We start from the raw sequence: 25,797 nt of genomic DNA on the forward strand, positions 1-25,797 counted from the left end.
GTGCTAGGGATTCGGGAACTCCCTAGACATCAAGGTGATAACACATTGTGGGACTTTCTGATTTGAGTAGCACCATCTTGCATTACCTTATTAGCATAAACTACCAGCTGTGGCCACTGATCCTTCTGTGAATAATACAGATATGTCAGTCACACAGCAACTTCCAAAGGCTTAGATGTTATGTCCAGGAAAATGGGGGGGGGGAGACTAAACATTTGGTGCAAAAATAATAATTCGTTCCACAGTAGGTTTCATAGAAAAAGGGATGAAAGAGGATGTTTATGTAAGATATGAGTCAGAGGTTAGGGGAAGCCAGTCAGATAAGACCCAGTAAGCCCTGGTGGAGTTTGTTTTTATCTGACAAACAATGATAAGCCATTAGTAGATTTTAGTTAGAGGCCCTGTATGTAAGCAAATTTTTGTGTACTTGTGCATCTCTGTGTCCACAATAGTCATCACTCCAAAGAACATTTTATTTCAATATGGAAACATAGTCATCCCTTAAAAATCCATGAAAAGTCATGTTATTTTCTGTTCTCATTTTAAAACTCCATGGGAGGCTTAGTTTGTGAAAATTTCCATGATATTTTAATACAATTTCCCCCCAAATTTTTAAGTCATTTAATATTGGTTGACTATAGAAGAGATTCTTAAAATAAACTCTCAAACACACTACCATTAAGTTAATGGTGACTCAGTGATCCAAGGGACAAGGCAGAGTGCCCATGAGAATTTAGGAGGTTGTAGCTCCTCACAGAAGTATGAAGCCAAGCCTTTTGTCTGCAGAATGTCTGGTGGTTTTGAACTGCTAACCTTGCATTTAGCAGCCCAATAAATAACTTCTCTGACACCAGAGCTCCTAAGATATAATGTTGTGCTTTTAAAAATATGAAAATATAGAGAGCAAATTTTTCCCCAAACTAAGTCTGCTACTAAAATAATTTAGTTCTGTTTCAAAAGGGGCCCAGAAGACTTTCTTTTAAATGTAAAATTCAAAACATTTAGTAACAATATACTGAAGTTAAAGTTATCTAAAGCATTTAAAAATATGACCTACACAGAATCAACATGGGAAGAACCAGCTGCAAATATCAATTGATAATCAGAACCTGGAGTGTATGCATGAATATATGAATCTAGGAACAACTTGAAATTGTCAAAATGAAATGGAATGCATAAAGATAAATATACTAGGCATCAGTGAGCCAAAGTGGACTGTTATTGGCCTCTGTGCATTGGACAATCATGGTTTACTAAGACAAGATTAAAAATACCAAAGGAATGCTGTCACAAGCATTGTCAACAAGGTGACTGAGATTTATCTTGAAGCACAATGCTGCGTACAAGAGGAGGAGATCTAGATGCCTACAAGGAAGATGAGTTAATACCACTATTATTTCAACGTATGGGCCAACCTCTAAAGCTAGTGATGAATACATTGAAGATTTCTACCAAATCCTTTAGTCTGAAATTGCTCAGGCAGAAATCGAGATGCATGTAACTCCTGGCATTTGGAATGGCAGGCTTTCAACAAAGAAGAAATATCAGCAGCTGAAAAGTGGGGCCTCGGTGACAGAAACCACGCTGGAAATCATATAATGGAATTTTGCAAGATTAATTACTTCATTGCATATAACTTTTCCCCCCATGATATAAGTAGTGACAACACATGTGGGCCTTGCCTGAGAGTCTGGAGAGGTATCAGATTGACTACACCTGTGGAAAGAGACAATGAAGAAGCTCCATCTCAGCAGTCACAAAAAGCATAGCTGTCATCTCAGGACCATACTGTGAATTGATCAGATGTGAGTTCAGGCTGAACTTGAAGAAAATCAAAACAAGCCCATGACAGCCAAAACACATACCTTGAATATATTCCAAATGAATTTAGAGAACATCACAAGAATAGATTTGAAACATCGAGCAATAATCATTGAAGACTAGACACTGTGACGTATGACATCAAGAACATAATACATGGAAAAAGCAAGAAATCATTAAAAATGATGGGGGAAAAATACCAAAGTGGATTTCAGAAGAGACTTGCTTTTAAATGTAGGGTAGCTATAGCAAATGGAATAAATTATGAAGCAGAAGCACTGAACATAAAATTTCAAAGGGCAGCTTGGGAAGACAAGGAAAATATTAAAATGAAATGTGAAAAGACATGAAGCTAGAAAAACATAATGGAAGAACTCACTCAGCATATCTCAAACTGAAGAATTGAAGACAAATTCGAGCCTCATGTAAAAATATTAAAAGATTCCATGGGCAAAATATGAACCATTTAGGAAGCATCAAAAGAAGATATAAGGAATAGAGAGTTACTTTACCAAAAAGAATTGGTAAACATTCAATGATTTCAAAAGGCAGCATATGATCAAGGGTCAATGCTATGGAAGGAAGAAGTTCAATCTGCATTAAAGGACTGGGGATAATTCAAGACTTTAGGAATTGACAGGATAATAACTAAAATGTTTCAACCAGCTGATGAATCAATACAAGCACTCATTTATCTACCTGACTGACTGACTGGACGAAACTCATTTCTTCACCCATTCAAAAAAGGTGACCCAAGCAAATGTGGATATAATCTAACAATATCACTGCTATCACAGGAGAATTTTGCTGAGGACAATTAAAAACAAGAAAGCAATACATGGACTAGGAGTTGTCATAAATTCCAGCCAGATTCAGAGTGGAACTCTGCAGGAGTGATTTTGTTACTGACACCAGATGGATCTTACCTAAAAGCAGAGAATGCCAGAAAGATGTCTACTTCTTTTATTGACTGTGGAAAGTATTTAACTAAGTGCGCATAACCTTGAAAAGAATAGGACTCTCAGGACACATCTTTGTGTTCCCGCAGACCTGTGCATGGAATATGCACTTATTCAAACAAAACCAGGGAACGTCGATGGTTGAAAATCAAGAAAACTCTTTTGCTGCATCTTTTCATCATGTGTATTCAAATCGTATGCTGAGAAAATAATCAGACAAAATTTACTCTATGAAAGATGTAGCATCAAGATTGGAAGAAACCTTATTAACAATCAGTGATATACAGATGGCAAAATCCTGCTGGCTGAAAATGAATACTGGAAACACTTGCTAATGAAGATCACGGAGAACAGACTTCCACATGGATTGCCATCCAGTGAAAAGTAACCCAAAATCCTCACAAATGGTCCAATAGGCATCAGCGTAATAAAGAGAGAAAATATTAAAGTTGTTGATGATTGCATTTTGCATGGGTCCACAGTCATGTCTCTTGGAAACAGTAGTCAAGAACTCAAAGGACTTATTTTAAAAAAAGATGCACAAGACCTCTTTAATAGGTTCAAACATAACAACAATTCTGAGGAGAGTGCAGGGCAGGGCAGTCTTTTGCTCTGTCGCACAAAGAGCTGCTATGAATTGGGACCCACATGACAGCACCTGACAATGATAACATGTGGAGAACACAGGTATGACAATGATAACATGTGGAGAACACAGGTATGACAATGATAACATGTGGAGAACACAGGTATGATAACGATAACATGTGGAGAACACAGGTATGATCCCTAGCCAAACATGTCACGCACATAGTAAACACCCAAGTTTTCAATGATTTATGATAGCAAATAAGTTTCTGTGGAATTGAAGACAAAGACAGTCTAGAAAGAAAGGTCTATTTCAGAACATCAGTCCATGAAAACCACCCATCCCACGATGATCTGATCCCGACCAATCAGCATGAGGGCGCAGACCCTGGCAGGGTTGCCCTGAGTTGGTATCACTCCATTAGAGCTAGTAACATGAGCGTTACCTTAAAGAGTTAAAAGGAATGGCACAGCTACGAAGTATTTGAATGTCTTGGTTCCTAGCGCTGCTCCCACGCACACTACCAGGCCCGGCAGTTAGCTTTCTTACAATCTGTCTCTTCCTTTGGGCGTGTCCATTCTAAAGCTTAACAGCCCCACCTACAGCAGCAATACAGATGGCCCGGCCCTGCAGTGTCCTCACAGGTGTTACGTTTGAGCCCATTGTTGCAGCCACTGTGTCCCTTTATCTTGTTTAAGGTCTTTCTCTTTATTGCTGAACTTCAATTTTACCAACCATAATGCCTTTTTTTCAGGGGCTGGTCTCTGCTGATTACATGCCCAAAGTAGGAGACAGACCGCACTCAGTCACTATTTAGCTGCACTTCCATAAGGTTATAACATTTCAGAAATACTAATGACAGAATGGAAAAAATGAATGCAACAACTTCTTCTGCATAATATGAATCTCATGTGTCTTATATGCAAAGTTGTTTATCTGCCAGTCATATAAGGATAAAAAGCATATACGACTTCTAGATAGTCATCAAACTATCTCTTCTTTTTAGTTTCTGTATATATTGTACTGAACCTTCTATTTAAAACTCTACTGTATATTGTATGCCTTGACTCATAGGAAGAAGCCTCATCCAAGATTATATACTGTAAATCTCTCAGAGTGCTCTACTGCTAGTCCTTTATTTATTTACCTTTCAAAAAATCTCCATGAAGTACATCATGGCTCCCTTAGGTAGGTAAATAGTATGGGTGATGAAAGTAGCGAGATGAAAAGGAGAAGTAGCAATTTGGAAGTTAAGTAAAAGTATACTAAGCAACGGAAAATGGAAAATTCATAATTTCTAATGCTGGGAATTTAGGCATATCACAGTCAACACTATATTTTTCAAAATTAAGGAAAGAAGTCACTAAATTGTTAAAGGATCGTTTAAGCTGGATTCTCCGGAGAAGCTATACCAGTGACACTTTTATGTGTATGTTTATAGAAAGATATTTAAATCGGGAAAAGTCCCACAAAGTTGTAGAAATGAGTATGTTCAGTCCAGTTTAAGCCTAGAGGCCAGATGTGAGCTGGAGGCTTCTCATGATGCCTATAGATGCACGGCTGATGAACAGAAAGCAGGAAGATAAAGTAGGAAAGCCACAGGTTGCCCAACACCCAGATGAATGAGTCAAATATTGACTGAACGAAGCCAAGGTAAATCACCAACTGACGGCTCTTTAGATTGGCACACAGTGTAACAGGAGGCTGCGGAATTAGATGCAAGATCCAAAGCCAGCAGTAAGATCAGCCAGATCCCATAGACTATCAATTTATACTGAGATTAGGGCACACCATGCATACAATCTCCCTCGATTTTATGAAGGTTGTAACCAGATTAAAGAGGTTTTAGAAAAAGGACAACCAGCATGCTCCTTGGGCAAGGGTGGGGACACTCAGTCTCACATCCTGGAAAGGACATCATTCTAGGTGTGGTAAAGAGCTGTCAAAAGGAGAACCTCCTCTACCACATGTATTTACATGGTAGCTACAATTAGGACCCAATATATTACAACAATTGTGAGGTGAGGACGGCATAGGACGAGGCAGGCTTTCATTCTGTTGCACACAGGGTTGTTATGAGTCAGAGCTGACTCAAAGGCACTTAACTAACAGTAGCATTCTCCCCAGAACTGCTTGGCTGCTTCACAGAACACCCATCATGGAGCTGTCTGTGTAATCATAACTTGGGATATAAAGCCTTACTATTATAAGGATCAATTCCATGGAAAACGTTAAGGTTTATGAAATGCAAAAGGAGCAATATCAGATATTGAAAATTGCCGTTGCCTGGATTTAGGACCAAATATCAAAGAGATTTCCACTCAGCACATTGACTGACATCACTGTTATAAAGTCTGTGAGAGATGTTTAAATAAAAAGCAAGGCCAGACCATAGACGGTGTCCACACAATCTCTGAATCACATAACATCCTATTTCATGGGCTGCATTAGGAACATGAAGTGATGCAGGAATGCATTAGGAACCCAGTGATACAAGAGGTGAGAGCTAAAGGTTGAGAGTTTGAACCTACCTCGTAGCTCTGGGGGAACTCTGGTGATATAGTGATTACATGTTGGGCTGCTGACCACAAAGTCAGAAGTCCAAAAACACCCACTGCTCTAAGGGAGAAAGATGGCACTTTCTACTCCTGTAAAGAGCTACAGTCTTGGAAACACACAGGATCCCTTCTACTCTCGCCCACAGGGTCACTATGCGTTAGCATAGGCTCCATGGCACTGAGAGTTTTTTTAATTGTTTTTGTTTTGTGGGTCTGTAGGAGCAACACCTGGTGATCTATCCCCATAAAGATAACAGCAGGGAGGGAGGGGGAGGGGGGGGAAGGGAAACAGCTGATTCCAGGAACCCAAGTAGAAGGTGAATTTTGAGAATGATGAGTGCAACGAATGTATAAGGGTGCTTTGCTTAATTGATGTATGTACGGATTGTGATAAGAGTTGTATGAGCCCCAATAAAAAGATTTATTAATTTAAAAAAAGATAATGGACTAGGCTATCCCTTGCGGCAATTCAACTTTATTACACAGAATCACTGTGAGTAGAAATCAACTTGCTGGTACCTAACAACAACAATAAGCATGTTTTCAGAGACCAATCCCTTGAAAAAAAAAAAAACAGCCTGCTTGGTAAATTGGAAATGAAGTGAAATAGAAGACAAGATGGATTGACACAGTGGCTGCCAAAATGGGCTCAAACATAGCAACAATCGTGAGGATGGCACCGGCCTGGGCACTGTTTGCTTCCCTTATACATTCGGTTATTGGGAATCGGACCTGATGCAATGGCAACTCACAAGAACAAGAACACAAACCATAGTAGACACAACCACAAGCCTGCCCATGAATTTAAGAAAGAATAGAATTACCTTTCATTTTTCAAAATTTCAGAAACACAACCCTAATCTGAAATGAGAATCAGAAAAGTACGAAGGTGCTGGTGGCCAGACTGAAAGCTCTCCGTTGTTTTCAATCAGCTGCGGCAGGAGATGGAGAAATGGATGCTCTGAGAATGTAAAGCACCTCCGCTGGCTCACTAGCAGAAGGCGTCCTGAAATGAGCTCGGGCCGTCCTTCGACTCTCAGGGACTTGGGGGAGTTGTGAGGGGCGAGCGCGGGGTGACTGAAAGGAGGAGGGGAAGCTCTACCTGGGAGTGGTCAGGCACTTTCATTTCCTGGGACTCGTGTACACGATTCTGCCATCTAGATAAGCCTCTTTTCATAGATTGAATTCTCTCCAAAGGGCGTGTGAACTGTGGATAGCCATCATCGCTTCGAGCCAGTTTATTTTCGAAATCCCAATGCAGAGCTGTCTAATATCCACTTTCATTTTCCACACCGAGTGGCAATAATGTCGACACCGTCCTGCTGTTCGTAAAGATGTGTAAATGGAAATGTGTGAGGACATTTGTTCTGAAACTACCAAAGGTAGATAACGTGGGTCTCTTTATACTGATGAGGAAACGGATGTGTCTTCTTCGTCAATCCCCTCGCTACTGTATTACCGGCAGGCATTTTGAAAGCGTGGCCTGGGAAAAATGATCGCAGGTGCTGGCCCGCTTTAAAGGAGAGATCCGTCGCTCGTTTTAACTTGTGCGTGACCACTAAGTGTGGGGAAAGCTTGATGGTATTGCAAGGTGCCTTCTACAAGCGTGCCTCCTGGGAGGTGGAAGTTCTGTCCATTGTAAATGCAATTGTGTATTTCATCTCACACACTCCACACAAGCCCCTTGCCTCACTCTTCCCCTGCCTCCACTAATGCAGGTACAAACATCACAAGAAGGCCACTAGAGAAAGAGCAGTCCAATGCACTGTGGGACATCCATTTGGCATTCACTAAAAAGTTAACTGTTCGCATAAGGCCCCCCAGGAAATGCATTCTACCGAGAGGTACCACGATGTATAAATCCACATTGTAACTTAAACATGAAAACGAGTTTCCATCGAAGTCATCTGATTAGCAAAGTAGAATTCCATTCACCATGATGCTCAAGGCTAACCTTTCATTAGTAGATCATTAAGCTTGTCTTTCGAAGCACTTCTGGATGGATTCCAACCACACCTTTGGGTTCGTCAGGGGCATTAACCCTTTTGTGCAACCCACAGTGACTCCACTCCTCCTGACAGAGTAGAACTGGCGCTTTGAGAGTAATCTGATATAATGTGATTATACGGAATTTGCATTCGATTGCAGAAGATTGACGATAAATTAAAAGATGATTCATACAATAACATAGTTTTAGAAAAGGAATGAGCAAACCAATGGGCTGCAACCAAGAATAACAGCGTGAGGTGTTCAAGACTTACTTCGGGCATGACTCCCTAAATGTCTATATGAGGACATAACATTGAATCTGAACCGTAAGGGGAAAATAACTAGAGGAAAATTCAAAGCCAAGGTTAAAAGATGTGTTAGGCTGGATTGTTTAGAGAAACAAACCCGTGATACTATGCATAAGAACAATTTTCTATGAAGACGTAACTCCACGTTAAGAAGGCATCCCAGAGCAGTTCACTCAAGTCCATAAACCGGGTGCTAAACAGGAGACTTCTTCAGACTCATATTGCTGCAGGGTGATGACACAGGAAGATGAAGAGAAATGTACAATCACAGGCTGGTAGGTGCCAAGTCTCATGAATCCAAGGAGAGTGGAATCATGGCCAAGTGCAGACAGCTCTCAGGGTCTGCCACCCCACTTGTGCCTGCTGGTGGTGGCAGACACAGAGTCCCAGCTAGCTGGAAGGTGAGGGTCAGAGAGAAAGAAGCAAGTTTTTGATTTTTTCCTTATAAAAAGCTACACCCCCAAGTATGAATCATCAGGCTGTGGCTCTGTTCATAGATTGTACTCAGAGTAATATGATATCTAACAACCACAGCACGTAAACAAGTTCTAAGCCAGTATATTTTTAGTATGCTTCAAAAGCTAAATTTAGTAAGATCAGGGAGCCTACAGTCCTGACTTGGATGGGATACTGGGTACGATAATATTGAAAAGTTAGTGCCTCAATTCTGAAGCATCTTCGCGAAAATTAAGAAGCCAATTCCCATGTTGCTGTTGTTAGGGAGCATCAAGCCTGTTCCCACCCTCTGTGGCCCAATTTATGACAGAACATAGCACTGCGATGCCACCAGCGCTCCCTAAGCGTACAAAAGCAGAGAGAGAGCGAAAAAGAGGATCAGGTGCCGAGCGACTCAATGTTGAGGGGTTGAAAGTGGTTGAAGTTCTATACCTTCTTTGTTTTATCCAGGTACATGGCACAGAAGATGTACTTGTGTCTGCATTAGGAAAAAGCACGCTTCAGGTCGGTGTTTGTTTGTCTTTCCTTGCTAGTAACATGTTTACGCAGATACATTCCTAAGTATAAATTCATGTTTCTCTAAGGGACAAAAAGGTAAACTATGAAACCTCAGGGCTGTCCAGATTCTCTGCACAACACTTGCGTTTTCACTGAATAATTGCACCATGTGTAGTTTCCTTTGGGTCGTGGAGGCAAAAGTTGAGATTTTAAAAGGTAGGACGCAGGGGAAGAGAAGTGCTCTTTTTCCAGCAAAATATGCACAAACCTAATTTTGCTTTGCAGTTTCTGTTTTCCTCTGCCAAAGGCACACTTCTTGGGAATAATACTGTATATAAATCCCTTTCTAATGCTGGTGCTTGAGGTAAGGATGTTTCAGCTCGATAAGCAGCAGGCGCCAACCTTGTCAGAAGATCAAGGTGTTATAACCAATCTTGACGGAATATGGCAGTTGTATTAGGGGGGAAATAGCATAAGAGTGTTTTTAAAGATAACGGGAACACAGCAGACTATCTGTTCTCAATTTTATCAAAGAAATGATGGATAAGTTCACGATGGATAAGTCCATTTCCCAAGGTGACACAATCAATTAGTGACAAACATAGGCCTTGACCTTCAGTTTTCAGAGAGTGGAAAGTAGAAGATGCATGCTGAATTGAATTGTTCCCTATGAATCTGTGGGATCAGTAATTTTATCATTTAGGATTTTCCCTCTGTCTGACTGCTGACAATATAACTTTGTGACTATTTCATTTTGTGCTCCCAAAAGATACATTAAAGTCCTAAGCCCCTAGTAACAGTGAATGTGATTTTATTTGGAAATATTATCTTTACAAATGTAATTTGCAAATTAGCGTGAGGTAACTTACTCTTAGGTAGCCTCTACTCCACTATGACTGGTATCATTCTAAGAAGAAGAGGAGAGACAAAGACAGATACCCAGGAAATAATATCAGGTGGTGGTATAGGCAGGGATTCAAATAAGTCACTAGTCAAGGTTTCCCTATAGGAGATAGGAGAGAGGTAGGGCAGTATTTCCCCAGAATCCTCTAGAACAGCAGTTCTCAACTTGTGGGTCGCAATCCATATGGGGTCAAATGAGTCTTTCACAGGGGTCACCTAAAACCATCAGAAGAAAACACATATTTCCAATGGTCTTAAGAACCGAGACACCGCTCCTCTATCCATCTCCAGGTGGATCTGCCAACGTGCAGCTATGCCCACCTATGAATACCTGACATGATGACATCATCATGCCAACTCCATGACATATGCCCTGTACAAATACAGATGCATGTGACAGGGTTGGCTCCATAATGTATTTATGTGGACCAGTCACACATGTGTAGAGAGCAGCCACTGTGTAGCAAGCAGCTGCTGTGTTGAACGAAGCTATTTTGTTAAAAGCAGCAGTATTGGAGGTAAAACAATACTTCATGAATTATAATTACTGGGTAAATGTAAAATCATATACTGTAAAATCATCAACTACATGTATGTGTGTGTGTATATATACATATATATATATATCCTGTTTTTTCTGAGACTGTGTTGCACCTTCTTCCATTTTCAACAACATATTTTTTGTGAAAAAGGGTTTTCCAGCCTGTTGGTTGGTTATCAAGTCTAAATACAGAAGTAGACATGTTATGGAAGATGATCTTCATCATGTTCTTGCAAAGACTTCCCTGAGAATTTCTGATCTAGTGAGAAAGAAGCTATCTCAACCTTTGCATTGACATTGGCTTTTTATGCATACTGTCACAAAATGTAACAATGTAGTTTGCCGATGTTATATTAAGACTGTTACCCATGCTGCACCATGCCTCAGGACAAACTTTCATTTATTTGTAAATAGAAATAAGTATTTCATAATATATAATTACATGTTTTGTGATTAATCACTAAGCTTTAATTATGGTTCAATCTGTAACAATGAAAATACATCCTGCATATCAGATATTTATATTACAATCCCTAACAGTACCAAAATTACAGTTATGAAGTACAGTGAAAATAATATTTTGGTTGGGGGTCATCACAACATGTGGAACTATATAAAGGGTGGCAGCATTAGGAAGGTTGAGAACCACTGCTCTAGAAGAATCCAATCTAGCCACCATTTTGATTTTAAACTTCTGGCTTCTACAATTATGATAGAATAAATAACTGATTATTTTTTAATCCCTGGGAAATTAATAAAATATTACAGAAGAAGAAACTGAAGCTCCTGAAGATTAATTTGGTTTTCCAAGGTCACAACTAATTAACAATATATGTGAAATTTGTGATTACTGTTATGGATAGCCTGTTTTGGCATAGTATACATATGCATCAGTGGGGCCAGTCATTTTTCAAAGTACCAGTCACCCAGATTTAACTGGTCTGATTTTAGTTTAGTTGGGAGAGAATCCTTGCCATAAAGCAAGGATTTAGGGTAGGTGGGACTTGGAAGTTAAGGATATCAAAATTTACCTTTTACGAATTAATTGAAACAATACATTTTCAGATTTGGTAAATTGGTCTGATTAAGCTTTTTTAATACCCAGGATTCACTCAAGATATTAAAGTTTATTTTGCTGCCATGTCCCTGTTGGTCCTTCCTGACTGATACTTTCTCATGTTTTTCTTATTCTGTTGCCAGTTTTGAGGAGTCCTGATCTTATATTGTGTAAAATATCTCCCAATTGAGATATAGCTGCTGATTTTCTCGTGACTAGACTTGGATTGTGGAGTTTGAAGGTAAAGACCACACATGTGTACACTTATGTATAGTTATTTTAAATAGCTTCTTTATATTCCCATTAGTATGTACATAATCCTAATCATGATTTATATTTTTACTTGGGCTAACTGAAGGAATAGTGAATTGAGCAAAGTTACACAATTAGGTACAACCCAGAAGCATAAATAATATATTTTAATAAATTGTGTTCATTGATGAGTCTTTCATAAAACATTTTTTGATGTTTCATTGTAAAATAATTGCAATGCAAACATTTAAAATTTTGACATACTAATGATCAAAATATATTTCTCAAATGCATAGAAAACATACATCAGTTGTAATATGGAGGATTTATCTTGCCTTCAAAATTGATATATGAAAGATGAATCCCTTCAGCTTATTTTGTATTTTTAAAAAATTCTAGAAAGAGATGAATCAAAATTTCACGCAATAATCTCGTGGATTCCTCTCTCATCTAGAATTAAATAAACACTGCCCGCTGCCTTGGGGGTTTTATGCCAGAAAGACCAGCAGCTGGGAAAGAAGAGAGGCCTTAAAGAGTGCCTACTACGGTGCAGACCCATGACCGTCACTCTCCCAAGCCAGAGTGTCTGAGCAGACTTCACAAACACTTTCTTTGAGTGCAGCGGTATTCACTTATTGAGCTGTTTCAGGCTACTTCCTCTTGGCCTTCTCCGTTCCCTGCAAGCCTGTGTGTCATGGCAAAGTCAGGGATGAAGAATCATAACCAACCTCTTATTTATTTTAATTCCTTTATTGCTCATCCCCTCCCACCAACCCACAATATTGAGGGTGTGCTATTGCATTACATTTGTGTGTGAGAGAGAGCTGTAGTTAATAATTAATAATGTCCAAAATTTAGAATTCACACTTATCATTGTAAGTGATACCATTCCCATTACCAGTGGTACATTTATCGTGGTACTACATTCATGCAAACCTATACCTGCAAACTCATTTTTATACCAATGTAGTCTACCAAAAGACATTTTCCATGAAGGTAATTCATCACTTCAGAGGCAGTAGGGAGAATTTTGTTTGGGGAAAGTTAATCGTAGTACACCAATATGGGTCCTTGATGAAATCTAGATGCAGTATTTTCTTTGAAACATTTAAGGAAGAAATACTCTATATTTTGGGTTTCTATCCTGTATGGGTTGAACTGATCCCTCCAACATATATGATAAATCCTGATAATTCTGAATTTGTCCTTATTTAAAAATAGGAAAAAAAAAAGGTCTTTGGATATCAAACATCTCGAGATAAAACAATTCTGGATTATGGAGGTACAAAATCTACGGAATGATGGATTTATAAAAGAGAGGAGAGGGTGATTTGACAGATAATGAAAAAGAGCGTGTGAATATGGAAGCAGAGATTAGAGTTAGCTGCCACAGCCAAGAAATTCCTGGAGCCAACAGAATCTGGAAAAGGAAAAGAAATATTCTTCCCTAGAGAATGGAAGGAATATGTCCATTCCAAATTCTTCAGTTGAAACGTATACAGTACAGAACTCAAAAAGCACCGAGTTCTTTGTTGTAAGACACCAATTTACGGCTGACTAATTGGGATAGAGCTCACAAACAAATGTGTGACCTTAGAAAATTCTTCCAGAAAGTGAAGACAGCAGGAATCACTGGTAAATTATTTGAGACTTGCCAAAATGTCTTAGCATATATCCAAGAAGAGTAAAACTAAGAGATATTATATTAACTTAAAAAATGTAATGCCTACTGATCACAGCCCTATAGGACAGGGTAGACCTGCCACTGAGTTTGCCAGATTGTAACGGTTTGAGGGAATATGTAGCCAGTCTTTCCCCACAGTTATGTGCTAGTATTATATTATTCTGAATTAGGTAGCTTAGATTTAATGTTTTTGAATCCATTTTTTTGTGGCTCATACAACTCTTATTACAATTCATATACACATCAATTATGTAAAGCACATTTGTACATGCATCACCCTCATCATTCTTAAAACATTTGCTCTCCACTTAAGCCCCTGGGATCAGGTCCTCATTTTATCCCCTCCCTCCCAGCTCCCCCATCCCTCATGCACCCTTCATAATTTATAAATTAGTATTTTGTCATATCTTGCACTCTCCAACGTCTCTCTTCACCCACTGTTCTGTTGTCTATCCCCCAGGGAGGAAGTTATATGTAGATCCTTGTAATCAGTTCTCCCTTTCCACCTAACCCTCCCTCCACCCTCTTGGTATCACCACTCCCAGCACTGGTCCTGAAGGGACATTCCACCCTGGATTCCCTGTGTTTCCAGTTCCTATCTGTATCAGTGTACATACTCTGGTCTAGCCCAGATTTGCAATGTAGAATTGGGTTCGTGATAGTAGGTGGGAAGGAAGCATTTAGGAACTAGAGGAAAGTTGTATGTTTCATCATTGCTGCACTGGACCCTGACTGACTCGTCTCCTCCCAGCGATCCGTCTCTAAGGTGATGTTCAATTGCCTATAGATGGGCTTCGGTCTCCACTCCACACTCCTCCTCATTCACAATGAAATTAGTTTTTGTTCTGATGATGCCTGATACCTTATCCCTTCAACACCTCATGATCACACAGGCTGGTGTGCTTCTTCCATGTGGCCTTTGTTGCTTCTGAGCTAGATAGCCGCTTGTTTACCTTCAAGCCTTTAAGACCCCAGACGCTATACCTTTTGATAGCCGGGCACCATTAGCTTTCTTTGGCACATTTGCTTATGCACCAGTTTGTCCTCAGAGATCGTGTCATGGAGGTGAGCACACAATGATCTGATTTTTTGTTCTTTGATGCCTGAGAACTGATCCCTTCGGCACCTCGTAAACACACAGGCTGGTGTGCTTCTTCCATGTGGGTTTTGTTGCTTCTGAGCTAGATGGCTGCTTGTTTATCTTCAAGCCTTTAAGACCCAAGACGCTATATTTTTTGACAGCTGGGCATCATCAGCTTTCTTCACCACATTTTCTTATTCACCCACTTTGTCTTCAGCGGTTGTGTCGGGAAGGTGAGCATCATAGACTGCCAGTTTAATAGAACAAAGTATTCTTATATTGAGGGAGTAGTTGAATGGAGACCCAATCTCCACATGCTACTTTAATACTAAGCCTATACATATATGCACAAATATCTATTTCCCTATCCTCAAATATTAATATGTTTTCATATGTACATGCCTTTATTTAGACCTTCATATATGCCCTTTGCCTCCTAGCTCTTTCTTCTACTTCATTTGACTTTCCTCTTGTCCCACTCTCGTGCTCAGACTTCATTTGGGTTTCAGTATTTCCTCTCGGTTACATTGCCCTTGATCATGCCCTAGCAGGTCTGCTTACCCTCCTCACCACTGATTTGCATCACCTGTTGTTAATTTGTCCCTGGGTTTTTAACACCACTACCTTTCCCCTCGCCTCCACCTCTCCCATGTCCCCCGGAACTGTCGGTCCCATTGTTTTCTCCTCCAGATTGTTCATTCAGTCTATTTTATTTAAACAGACGTTCAGAGATAATAACATGCACAAAAACAAGACAGAGCAAAATCAAGCAACAAAATAAAACAAAACAATAACTACACCACCATTAAACCAATGACAAAAAACAAAACACAAGAAAGAAAAGTTTGTAGTTAGTTCAATGACTGTTTTTTTTGGCCTTTAGGGGTGTTTTCTAGTCGAATCTGTTGGGGCACCACGTGCTGGCCCCAAAGTCTATTTTTGTTATTCTCTGGGGACCTCGTTGCTCTGCTCCCCTTGCTGTTCCGTTACACGCCCTTAGTGTTTTGCCTCGGTATGGTGGGATCAGATTGGACAGAATTCCCACACTGTGTCTCCAGTGTTGTCCCTTGTAGGGCTATGGGTCATTGAGGGACATCGTGTCTTATAGTGGGGCCAGTCATGTGGTCTTCTCTGTGGATTGTCTGCTCTGAGCAGGAATATTGTCCTCAGGGCTTGGTGGGCCAGAATGTGCTCCAATCTCTCTTCTCCCTTCATTTACTCCCATATGATCTGCTCAGACATGTCCCTTTCCCTGAGTTGCAGATTCAGTGCTGTCCTTTGAAGTAAATTCTTCTGGGGGGAGGGGCAGGTGTCCACGTAGTTGGGAGAATTAATGTTTTCATCAAGAATTAGTCATCCTTGGCATCAATCATACAGGGAAGAGATAGTAGATGCAATGACTTCCAAAAAGGGATGCCTTCATATTTAACATTAGCATATATTACAAATGTTATAGAATTATGGCAAGAATGATCATTTGTAGGAAGCCTTTCAAAGAGGAAATCTATATTTGAAATTAGAATATGTGATCCTTACCGCAATGCTGTGAGAGTATGGTACACATTTAGGATTTCCGTTTTCAGATGAAGAATATTCAATCAGAAATGCTACATGAAAGAGTCTAACCTTGAAGCTAGGCCTTTTGACCTCAACCCTAATTTTGTCACATTCTATTCTTTTATAGTATGTAGGAACTGAAGTTTTCATTTGATCACTTATATAAGTAAACAGTAAATTATTTATTTGTTTGTATTATTGTATAAACGTGCATGTGTGCTCAGACTTTCATATTTTCAATTAAACAATTTTTTAAATATAGCAAAGATTTTTTAAAGTGAAAATAATATAAACTTGCTTCATAAATATGATGAAAAAAATATTTCCAACTTTATCCTCAGGGACAAGGATTTTTAACATTTGAACATACATTCTCACATTCTCTCTCAGGTCATTTTGACTAGCATTTGATTGAAACACTGCCTTCTTGATTTTTTTAAAAACTATATCTATTTCAACACATGGACAAATATAGTCATAGTAAATACAGGGTACTTGGGTTTTCAACAAGGCACATTTTCCTCAGAGTGGCCTAAACAATTCCAAACATTTGTCTTTCAGTGAGGAAGATCTCAGTTATTTAAGTGAATTCATTTCTAATTCTCTTGCTGACTCTCAGTCTTTCTTCTTAGTCTGACTGTAAGTGTAAGAATGGTAAGGCAGAATGCACTTGACATAACAGCTTCACAGCGACAGCTCTGTTTAGCATCATGCTCCGCCTATCTGGAAGGCATTTCATGGTTAAATAGGGCTTTTGAAGTGATAAATAAAGAGAAGAGACGAAGAGAATTGTGTTCCCTTTGTTTTAGGAAACTTGTTGTAAACTACAAACAACATTTATATTTTATCAGCCAGAATGGAATCTCTTAGTCAAACCTAGCTTCAAGAGAGGAAATCAATCTTGCATGCTAAAATATTCAACCAATTCATATAATTACTATAGTTGACAAATTTGGAAATTTTTGTAAATATTATGCACATTTCTGTGTATGTAATATGCACATACATTTCAAAATAAATGACAAAAATCTTTCATATTTTTGTGAATATGTAGAATATATAGAAATTATTCTTTTCCAGGTCAAATAATCAATGAAAATTGTCAAGTATTTCAAATTTTCTACCTATAGATTATATTATTTTTAAGTGAATTAAAACTGTGGGTTTTTTTAATCTTTTCTATTAGGGGCTCATACAACTCTGATCACAATCCATACATACATCAATTGTGCAAAGCACATCTGTACATTCATTGCCCTCATAATTCTCAAAACATCTGATCTCCACTAAAGCCCCGGCAGCAGTTCCTCATTTTCCCCCTCACTTCCCATTCCTCCCTCCCTTGGTAATTATAAATTATTATTTTGTCATATGTCATATCTTTCCCTGTTCAACGTCTCCCTTCACCCACTTTTCTGTTGTCTGTCCCCCAGGGAGGAGGTCACTTCCCAACCCACCCTCCCTCTACGCTCCCAGTAACGCCCCTCACACCCCTGGTCATCTGCCCTGTATCCCTTGTGTTTCCAGTTCCTGTCTGTACTAGTGTACATCCTCTTGTCTAGCCAGACTTGCAAGGTAGAATTCGGATAGTGATAGAGGGGGGGAGGGGTGAAGGAAGCATTTAGGAACTAGAGGAAAGCTGTATTCTTCATGGGTGCTACATCGCACCCTGACTACTGACTCATCTCCTCGCCTAGACCCCTCTGCAAGGGGATCTCCAGTGGCTGACAAATGGACTTTGGGTCTCCACTCTGCACTCCCCACCTCATTCACTATGGTAAGATTTTTTTCTTCTGATGATGCTTTAGGCCTGATCCCTTCGACACCTCATGAAAACTGTGGTCTTAATAGAGCATATTAAACATATAGGTAATAGGGGCAAATGCCAGTGATTTCATACTAGTAGAGTCAATGTTTGAAATAGTCACACACCTATTTGTAATTATAAAAGTAATCATAAGAATAATTTTATTGGGAAAGGGAGAAAAATGGAGAGTTGATATCAAGGGCTCAAGTAAGAAAAATATGTTTTGAAAATGATGATAGCAACATATGTACAAAATGTGCTTGATAAAATGGCTGTGTATGGATTGTGATAAGAGCTCTAAGAGCTCCCAATAAAATGATTATAGAAAAGAAAGACAGAAAGAAAATAATGATGGTAATATATGTACAAATTGGCTTGACACAGTGGTGTCTGTATGGATTGTGATAAGAGCTGTAAAAGTCACCAATATAATGATTATTTTTTTAATTATTATGATCTTATCATTTGTAACATTCAGGTTTTCACTAATTTAGTTTTAATATATGGATTCAAATTTTTCATCACATGTATTTTAACATAATCTTTAAAAATGTTCTACTACGTAAACATTTTATGAAATAATCAGTTGGTAAATAAACCCATGTATTTTTAAAACTACACATTTTATTTTAATTTTAAGAATAACCTTTCATATATTAAAAAATTTGGCTTAGTCCATAAGTATATTTCTGCCTTACTATGTACTGTTCACTGCAAGCAGCAAGTCACATTTTCTGTTGCACCCGTTTTGATGCATATTTATGTAATGAAATTAAATACCATTGTAGTTTATTCTGAACATGACTTTTTAAGAAAATTGTGCTTAGTTTACCTTTTACCAGAGAAACCAGTAAATCATGGGCAAGATAAAACAAAACAAGAATTCTTATACTTCACTAATATACCCCATTAAATATTTGCTCACTAAATTATTAAAATACACATTTTTAAACGCTATTTATGCCAAATATTGTAGATGGTAAACACACACACAAGTCAAGGACACAAATAATAGTAATGCCACACACACAGGCAAGTTACTGCTCAAATGAATGTCATTGCACTGCTAGTTTGTTTAGAATGTATTTACCTTGCTATCTGAAAATGCATTGGGTTAGTAAACAGGAGGTGTGTAGGAGGAAGATAATAACCTACATATGAATCAAAAGAATCATAATTTGCATGTGTGTGCACAGATGTGATTTGATGAAACAAGGTGGAATTAGGAGTCCGTCATGATTTCTTTCTATTATTTCGACTTAATTTGTAGCTATCAGTGCCTTAAATGGCAAAACAGTCACTTTCATCTACTTTATAGACATATGCTGGAAAGACCCACTAATGGAGAAACATAAATAGAGGTGCCAAAGAACTGTCCAGAATGTTGAAGTTTCCACATTTCCCGTTTCGTAGCAGCAGTGCCTTCTCACACATGCTTGTGTCTTACTAGATAGCGTGTGTGTTTCTTCTATAGTTGGGTCATGATTGTGAAATACTCAAAATTAAACTAATTTAAGTTGAATTTTACTGATATTGAAATTTTTACTTCCCCTAAAGTATATTTAACTTCAAACCAAACTCAATGCCATTGAATCAATTGCGACTCATAGTGTCCCTATTGGATTCTAGAGGCTAGACCTTCTCCCGTGTGTTTCCACGACTGCGAATGTCAGGAGAAAGCCTCATCTTTCTCCCACAGACCGCTTGCGGGTTTCAAACTGCCGACGGCGTGGCTAGCAGTCCAATTTGTGACGACTCTGCCACAAGGGCCCTAATCAGTTATATCTAGGTCTTGAAACTCTTTTTGAAAGAAAGGAACAACATGCAACAGCATTTTCACTTCATACAACCGTCTTATAACATTGACCTCAACTGGGTTGCTACAAATATATAAAAATACATACCTAAAAACATGGATCCTATTGGAAAACTGACAAGGACTAAAAGAGTCCTGGTTTTTAGGTTCAGAAAACCTAGGTGAAAAGTCAGGTTTAGTATTAACTACTCTATAATCTTGGTCATTATATTTCACTTTTCTGAGTTTCACTTTTTTTCCTTAAGACCAAGCAAACAAAATGATGACTACTTTTTCATAGTCTTCTCTGGATTCAATTAAGTTTTACTTGTATATTGATTCAGGTCAAACTGAGTAAATATGAAAATGAAATATAATAATTTTAAAGAATGATAAAAAGTGTTTCACAAATGAAAAATCCCATAAATGTACCTGTGTTTTTTCCTATTTAAGCAGTACTACTTTGAGCATATCATTGTTTTAGAGAACATATGTGCAAAAAATTTTCCTTGGGCATGTATAATTTTGTGTGTGTGTGTGTGTGTGTGTGTGTGTGTGTGTGTGTGTGTAGAAAAGAGAGGAAGAATGCAAGAGAAGCACCGGGTAAGAGATTGACTGCTAACTGAAGGAGAGGTGGTTCAAATTCACTGGTGACTTTTACAGAAGAAAAATCTGCCAGCCAGCTTCCTTAAACATTGTAGCCTATGCAATCCCATGTGCCAGTTCTGCTCAATCTTATAGAGTCACTGTCAATTGGAAACACTATAATACACAGTTGACCCTTCAAAAATATAGGCTTGAGCTGTCTTTAACCACTTAATTTGATTTTTGTCCTTCCTACTATAGTTGTGGTAAGTGAAAGGGTTGTGAGCATCTACTTAATATGTGTAAGCCTAATCATTGTGTCTCCAGTTACAAGTCACAATAATTGGTATCACAAGATGTTTCAAGAGGATATTTTCAACACTTGGACTCACAATAGCTTCAGGATAACACACACACACACACACCAAAAAAACCCTGAATGAAAGTTTGAAAACACATGAAAAATCATTCTTCAAAGTTCTACTGTAAATCATATAAGGAATGTTGGTTGGGCAAGAAGTCAATGGCTCGAATCCCCTCTTTGTTTAAGGGTCAAGTATAATAAACAAATTTATGTATGTAGTATATTATATTAATCTTTATATTTATTTGCATTAATATATTGTATTTTAATCCAATATTATTCCTTGTGTGCATCACAACAGACTATAGATAACATTTCAAACAACATGAATTCCAGAGCACTTAATTGTACTCACATGGCATCTGTCAAGAGAGCAAGAAGCATTTTAAACTGAATAATGGACTACTAAATGCTTTAAATTGGGAAAGGAGTACATCAGGGTTGTGTCCTCTCAACATATGTATTTGATTTACATACGAAGCAAAATAATTGGAACAGCTGGGCTATATGAAAAAGAGTACAGCATCAGGATTATAAGACAATTCATTAACAATCTGTGAATTGCAGATGGCAGATTTTGCTTGCTGAAGCCAAAGAGACCATGAAGTCATCAATTATGGATGAAGGCCAAAGACTATAGTCTTTAATATGAATTACACACCTCAACATAAAGATAACAAACACCCAAAACTTGAACCATGAACCATAAAATGATAAAGTGTAAAAAGATGGATTTTACTTTACTTTGATCACAATTGATGATCATGAAAGCAAGAGTAAAATAAAATCAATTGGTGCATGATGTTGGCAAATAGCATGCATAAGATGTCTTTAAAGTATTAAAGAGCAAGATATCCCTGAGACTAAGAAATGCCTGATACAAGCCATGTATCATAGTTAAGTCTTGTATCATCTTGATTGGAGCAGGATTATCAGTGGTTTAGCAATTAAGACCCAGTGATTCCCCATGATGAAATCTCCTTATTTTTGTCTTGCTTCCAATATAAGTAGAAAACAGATTCTGCATCTGCTCATCACCAGTTCTCTGGACATTTGTCAGTATGCTGCCCCATTGCTTGCTGAGCTGTGAGAGATCAGCATACTGTAGCCCAAAAGCCTGTTACCTGACTCACCGATCTCAGGTTCATCAGCTACTGTAGCTACTGGGGTCAGGAGAAGCATCCGATCTTATCTCTAGGACTACAACTCTGTGATCCATTTCCCTGATACAAAACTCTCTCTCTCTCTCTCTCTCTCTCTCTCTCTCTCTCTCTCTATATATATATATATATATATATATATATATATATATATATATATATATATATATATATATATATATATATGCTTCATTGGTTTTGTTTCTCAAGATAGCCCAGTGTAATACACTATGACACTTTCAATCACCTCATATGCATGTAAAAGCTATATAATAAATAAAGAATTCCAGTAAATAATCTATGGTTTTGAATTATGGGAGTGATGAAGAATATTGAATATACCATGGATTGCATAAGATTATAATGATTCAGATTTGATTTGGGAACACTTATCAATGTATTAGTATCAAGGTAACTATCTAGAAAAATGACTCAGAATAAAGATCTCAATTTCTTCAGGAAAAACATCTTGAAGTCACTTTTACTTGTAAGGAAAAAATTAAGACAATAAGAATCCCAGAGTTACCAAACTGTACATGTGATTGTGAATTTGTTAAAAAAATTAAAATTAATATTTAAAAAATAAAAATACTTCCAAGAAGATAGCACCGAAGTAGAATACCCTGCCTAGACCTGTCTTGGTGGGAATCAGAGATTGACAGGTAAGGACGTCAAATGAGGAGCCCAAATACAGGGTCTCAATTTTTGGTATGCTGGGATTTGACCCAAACTCCCCATTCCTATCCCACCCAAAGAAACCACAACAAAACTGTACTGAGTTCTCCCTTTCCCTGAACAGTTGTGGATCCTTATCCAGCTCTGGTTGGAGCTGCTTCCCTCCACTGAAGCAGGCAAACTCAGGGAACTTAGAGGCCAGACTCAGACTTGGGGCACTGCAGGGGAAATTTAGACTTCCCACCCAGATTCTCAACCATGGGAAACACAGCGCAACTGTGTTGAAGTCCCCCTCCCCTGCACCATTGAAACTCTTTCTTTAGCTCTGGCTAAAGCTCCAGCACCCCCTACTGAACCAGGCAAACTCAGGGAACTTAAAAATGGGACTCAGAATCAGGGAACCATAGGAGCTATTTAGACATACTACCCAGATTCTTGCCTACGAGGAATGCAGTGGAAACTTGCTGAGATTCCCATTTTCCCAGCCTGTCCAGTGACTCCGTCATTGCTGACACCCAGACTGGATCTGCAGCTATTGGCAGGCACCTGTGACCTGTCTACACCCAAGTCTCCTGAGTAGAACCCATGCCCTCCACCACACTGCCTTCCAAATAGATAACTGGCTATGTAGGGAGAGCGTCAAGAGCAGTGACAAAGTGACACAGCTTGAACACGGAATGCAGCTGGCTCCAGGTAGTCTTAAGAAGCATTCCTACTGCCTCCTGAGAAAGAAGTCACAGGGCTCCTGGATTCCCAGGAAAATGGTGCTGACCTCCACCAAAACAACAAAAGACGGCAATTTACATTAACAACCACTACAAGAAAGCAAGAGAAACAAAATATAATTTTACAAAGAGAGCTTGAACCTAGTGACATACATAGAAGAAGCAGACTTTGAACAGTCACAGAAATAAATCTTCAGTATGCTGCTTAGAGTCATACAGGGTATGAGAGAATTAATACAGAAAAGCATTGAAAAACAGAGAGGATAGGGTCATCTTACCAAAGGGAAATACAAGAGTTCATGGAAAACGCGGCAGAAGCAAAGGAGGAGGTAAAAGACCTTACCACTAGGCTAAAAGAGGTAGAGAATTGTATTGGTGACCTTGAAGATAGTCAAACAGAATTCAATAAATGTGAGTAAAATATCAAAAAAGATAATCAAAGAAGCTGAAGAATACCTAAGGACAATGAACAATCATATAAAGAGAAACAATATTCAGATAATTGGACTACCAGATGGCTTCACAGGAGAATTCTACCAAGCATTCAGGGAAGAGCTAATACCAATTTTAAACAGAGAAAAGGGCAGTAAACTCCCAAATACATTCTGTGACGCTAGAATAACCACTGATACCAAAACACCTACAAGAATAGAGAACTATACTCCGGTACCTCTAATGAACATAAACACAAAAATCCCTAACAAAATCTTGGCCAATAAAATACAAAATATATAAAATGAATAATTCATCATGACAAAGAAAAAAATCATTATTCATACCAGGGATGCAGGGATGGTTCAAAATCCAAAAATCCATCAACATTATCCACTACGTTAGGGAGAAAAGGACAAGAAACTCATGGTAATATTAACAGATGCAGAAAAGGCATTCAACAAAATTCAACATCTTAAAAGATTAGGTATCACCTTTATCCTGGCTCACACGTTTGATTTCCACATTTGAAGATAAGCTAATGAACTTCATCATAATATTATTCAGGACCTGGTAACAAAGAAACTTAAGTTCAGGTTATTCAAATCAACAGATTTTTAAATCAACGAAAACTTACAGAGAATGGGCAGGAGTACAGAAAATCAGGGATATGGAAACACTTAGAGACTGGCAAAGGGAGAAGCTTCTGATCAACCCGAGGGCTAACTAGAAGAGTAAAGATTGGTGGGTGCCTCCCAAGCAGCAATGCTATAGAAGAAATTCTTGGCAATCTATCTCCATAACAGTGGAAGCCAAGAAAATCATACAGAGCAGTTCTCGTCTTTAATGCTTGGGGTCATCAACTCCACGATAACAAGTATGACAAATGAGCAGGGCTCAATAGGAATCCTTGAGAAACACAGGTAAGCACTTGACCACTAACTGAAAAGCTGACTATTTGAATCCATGCCAAGGCAACTTGGAAGAAAGGTCTAGTGATCTCTTCCAAAAGATCACAACCCTGAAAATTTTATGGATGCGAAGAACCTGGCTATTACACAGAATGCATCGGACAGTGGATTATGAAAGATATAACTTGGTGAAAATCTAACACCTTATCATTTGATCTCCCCTTTGACCAATTCTTAAGTTGTTCTCCTTTTTAATGTTTTCAGCTGGGCTTTCTTCTTTTTTTATTGTTGCTATTTATTTTTTACTCTGTTTTGAATTTTTGTAGGTTTTCCAGTTTATGAAATCCAAGGTAGGTGAATCTATAGAGACAGCAACTGGATCCGTGTCCCACAGTTCCTTGTAGATGTGGCAGGGGAGGTTGTGGGGAGATGGGGAGCTAATAGCAAAAAGTACAAGAAAAGATCAATTGTCCCAAATTTGATTATGGTAATGATTGTATGATTGTAAAGCATTTCTTGATCAGATTAAACTATTGAATTGTGTGATATTTGGATTATGTCCTAATAAAACTGTTTATTAAAAGCAGATAAAGTAAAATGACAATCCCCTGAAATGGAATACAAGTTAAAATGTAGCTTCCTGTCTCTGTCTTGGTCTCTCAGTACCTGGGAGGAAGCGTTGAACTTGTCTGATGGTATTGCTGGTGATGAGACAGAGAGAGAGGGGGAGGGAAAGCAAGGATTTTAGAGTCTGCCCATCTGCACTAGCTTTGCTATGCCAACTGCAAGGGAAGGGGGAAAGTTTACAACAAATTTGTTTTTGTTGGTAAAGTCAGCATATGTGACTTGAAGACAAATAGGGAACAGATGTGATGAGTTGGATAGTCTGCTTTTACATAGATAAATGTGGCCATAGCCACCCTAATTGGGAAATGCTTCCACTGCAAAAAGCGCTCTGTGTCATAAGTGCCAAGCTTGTTTCGTACCCTATTGGCAGTTCTAAAGTAAACATAGGGAACATATCAAAACTGTCTTGAAACTACTGGTTTTAACTTAAATAAAATCAAGGGAAAAAATGGTTGAACAAATG

This window comes from Tenrec ecaudatus, chromosome 4, assembly GCF_050624435.1.
Source record: "Tenrec ecaudatus isolate mTenEca1 chromosome 4, mTenEca1.hap1, whole genome shotgun sequence".
Classification (NCBI taxonomy): domain Eukaryota; kingdom Metazoa; phylum Chordata; class Mammalia; order Afrosoricida; family Tenrecidae; genus Tenrec; species Tenrec ecaudatus.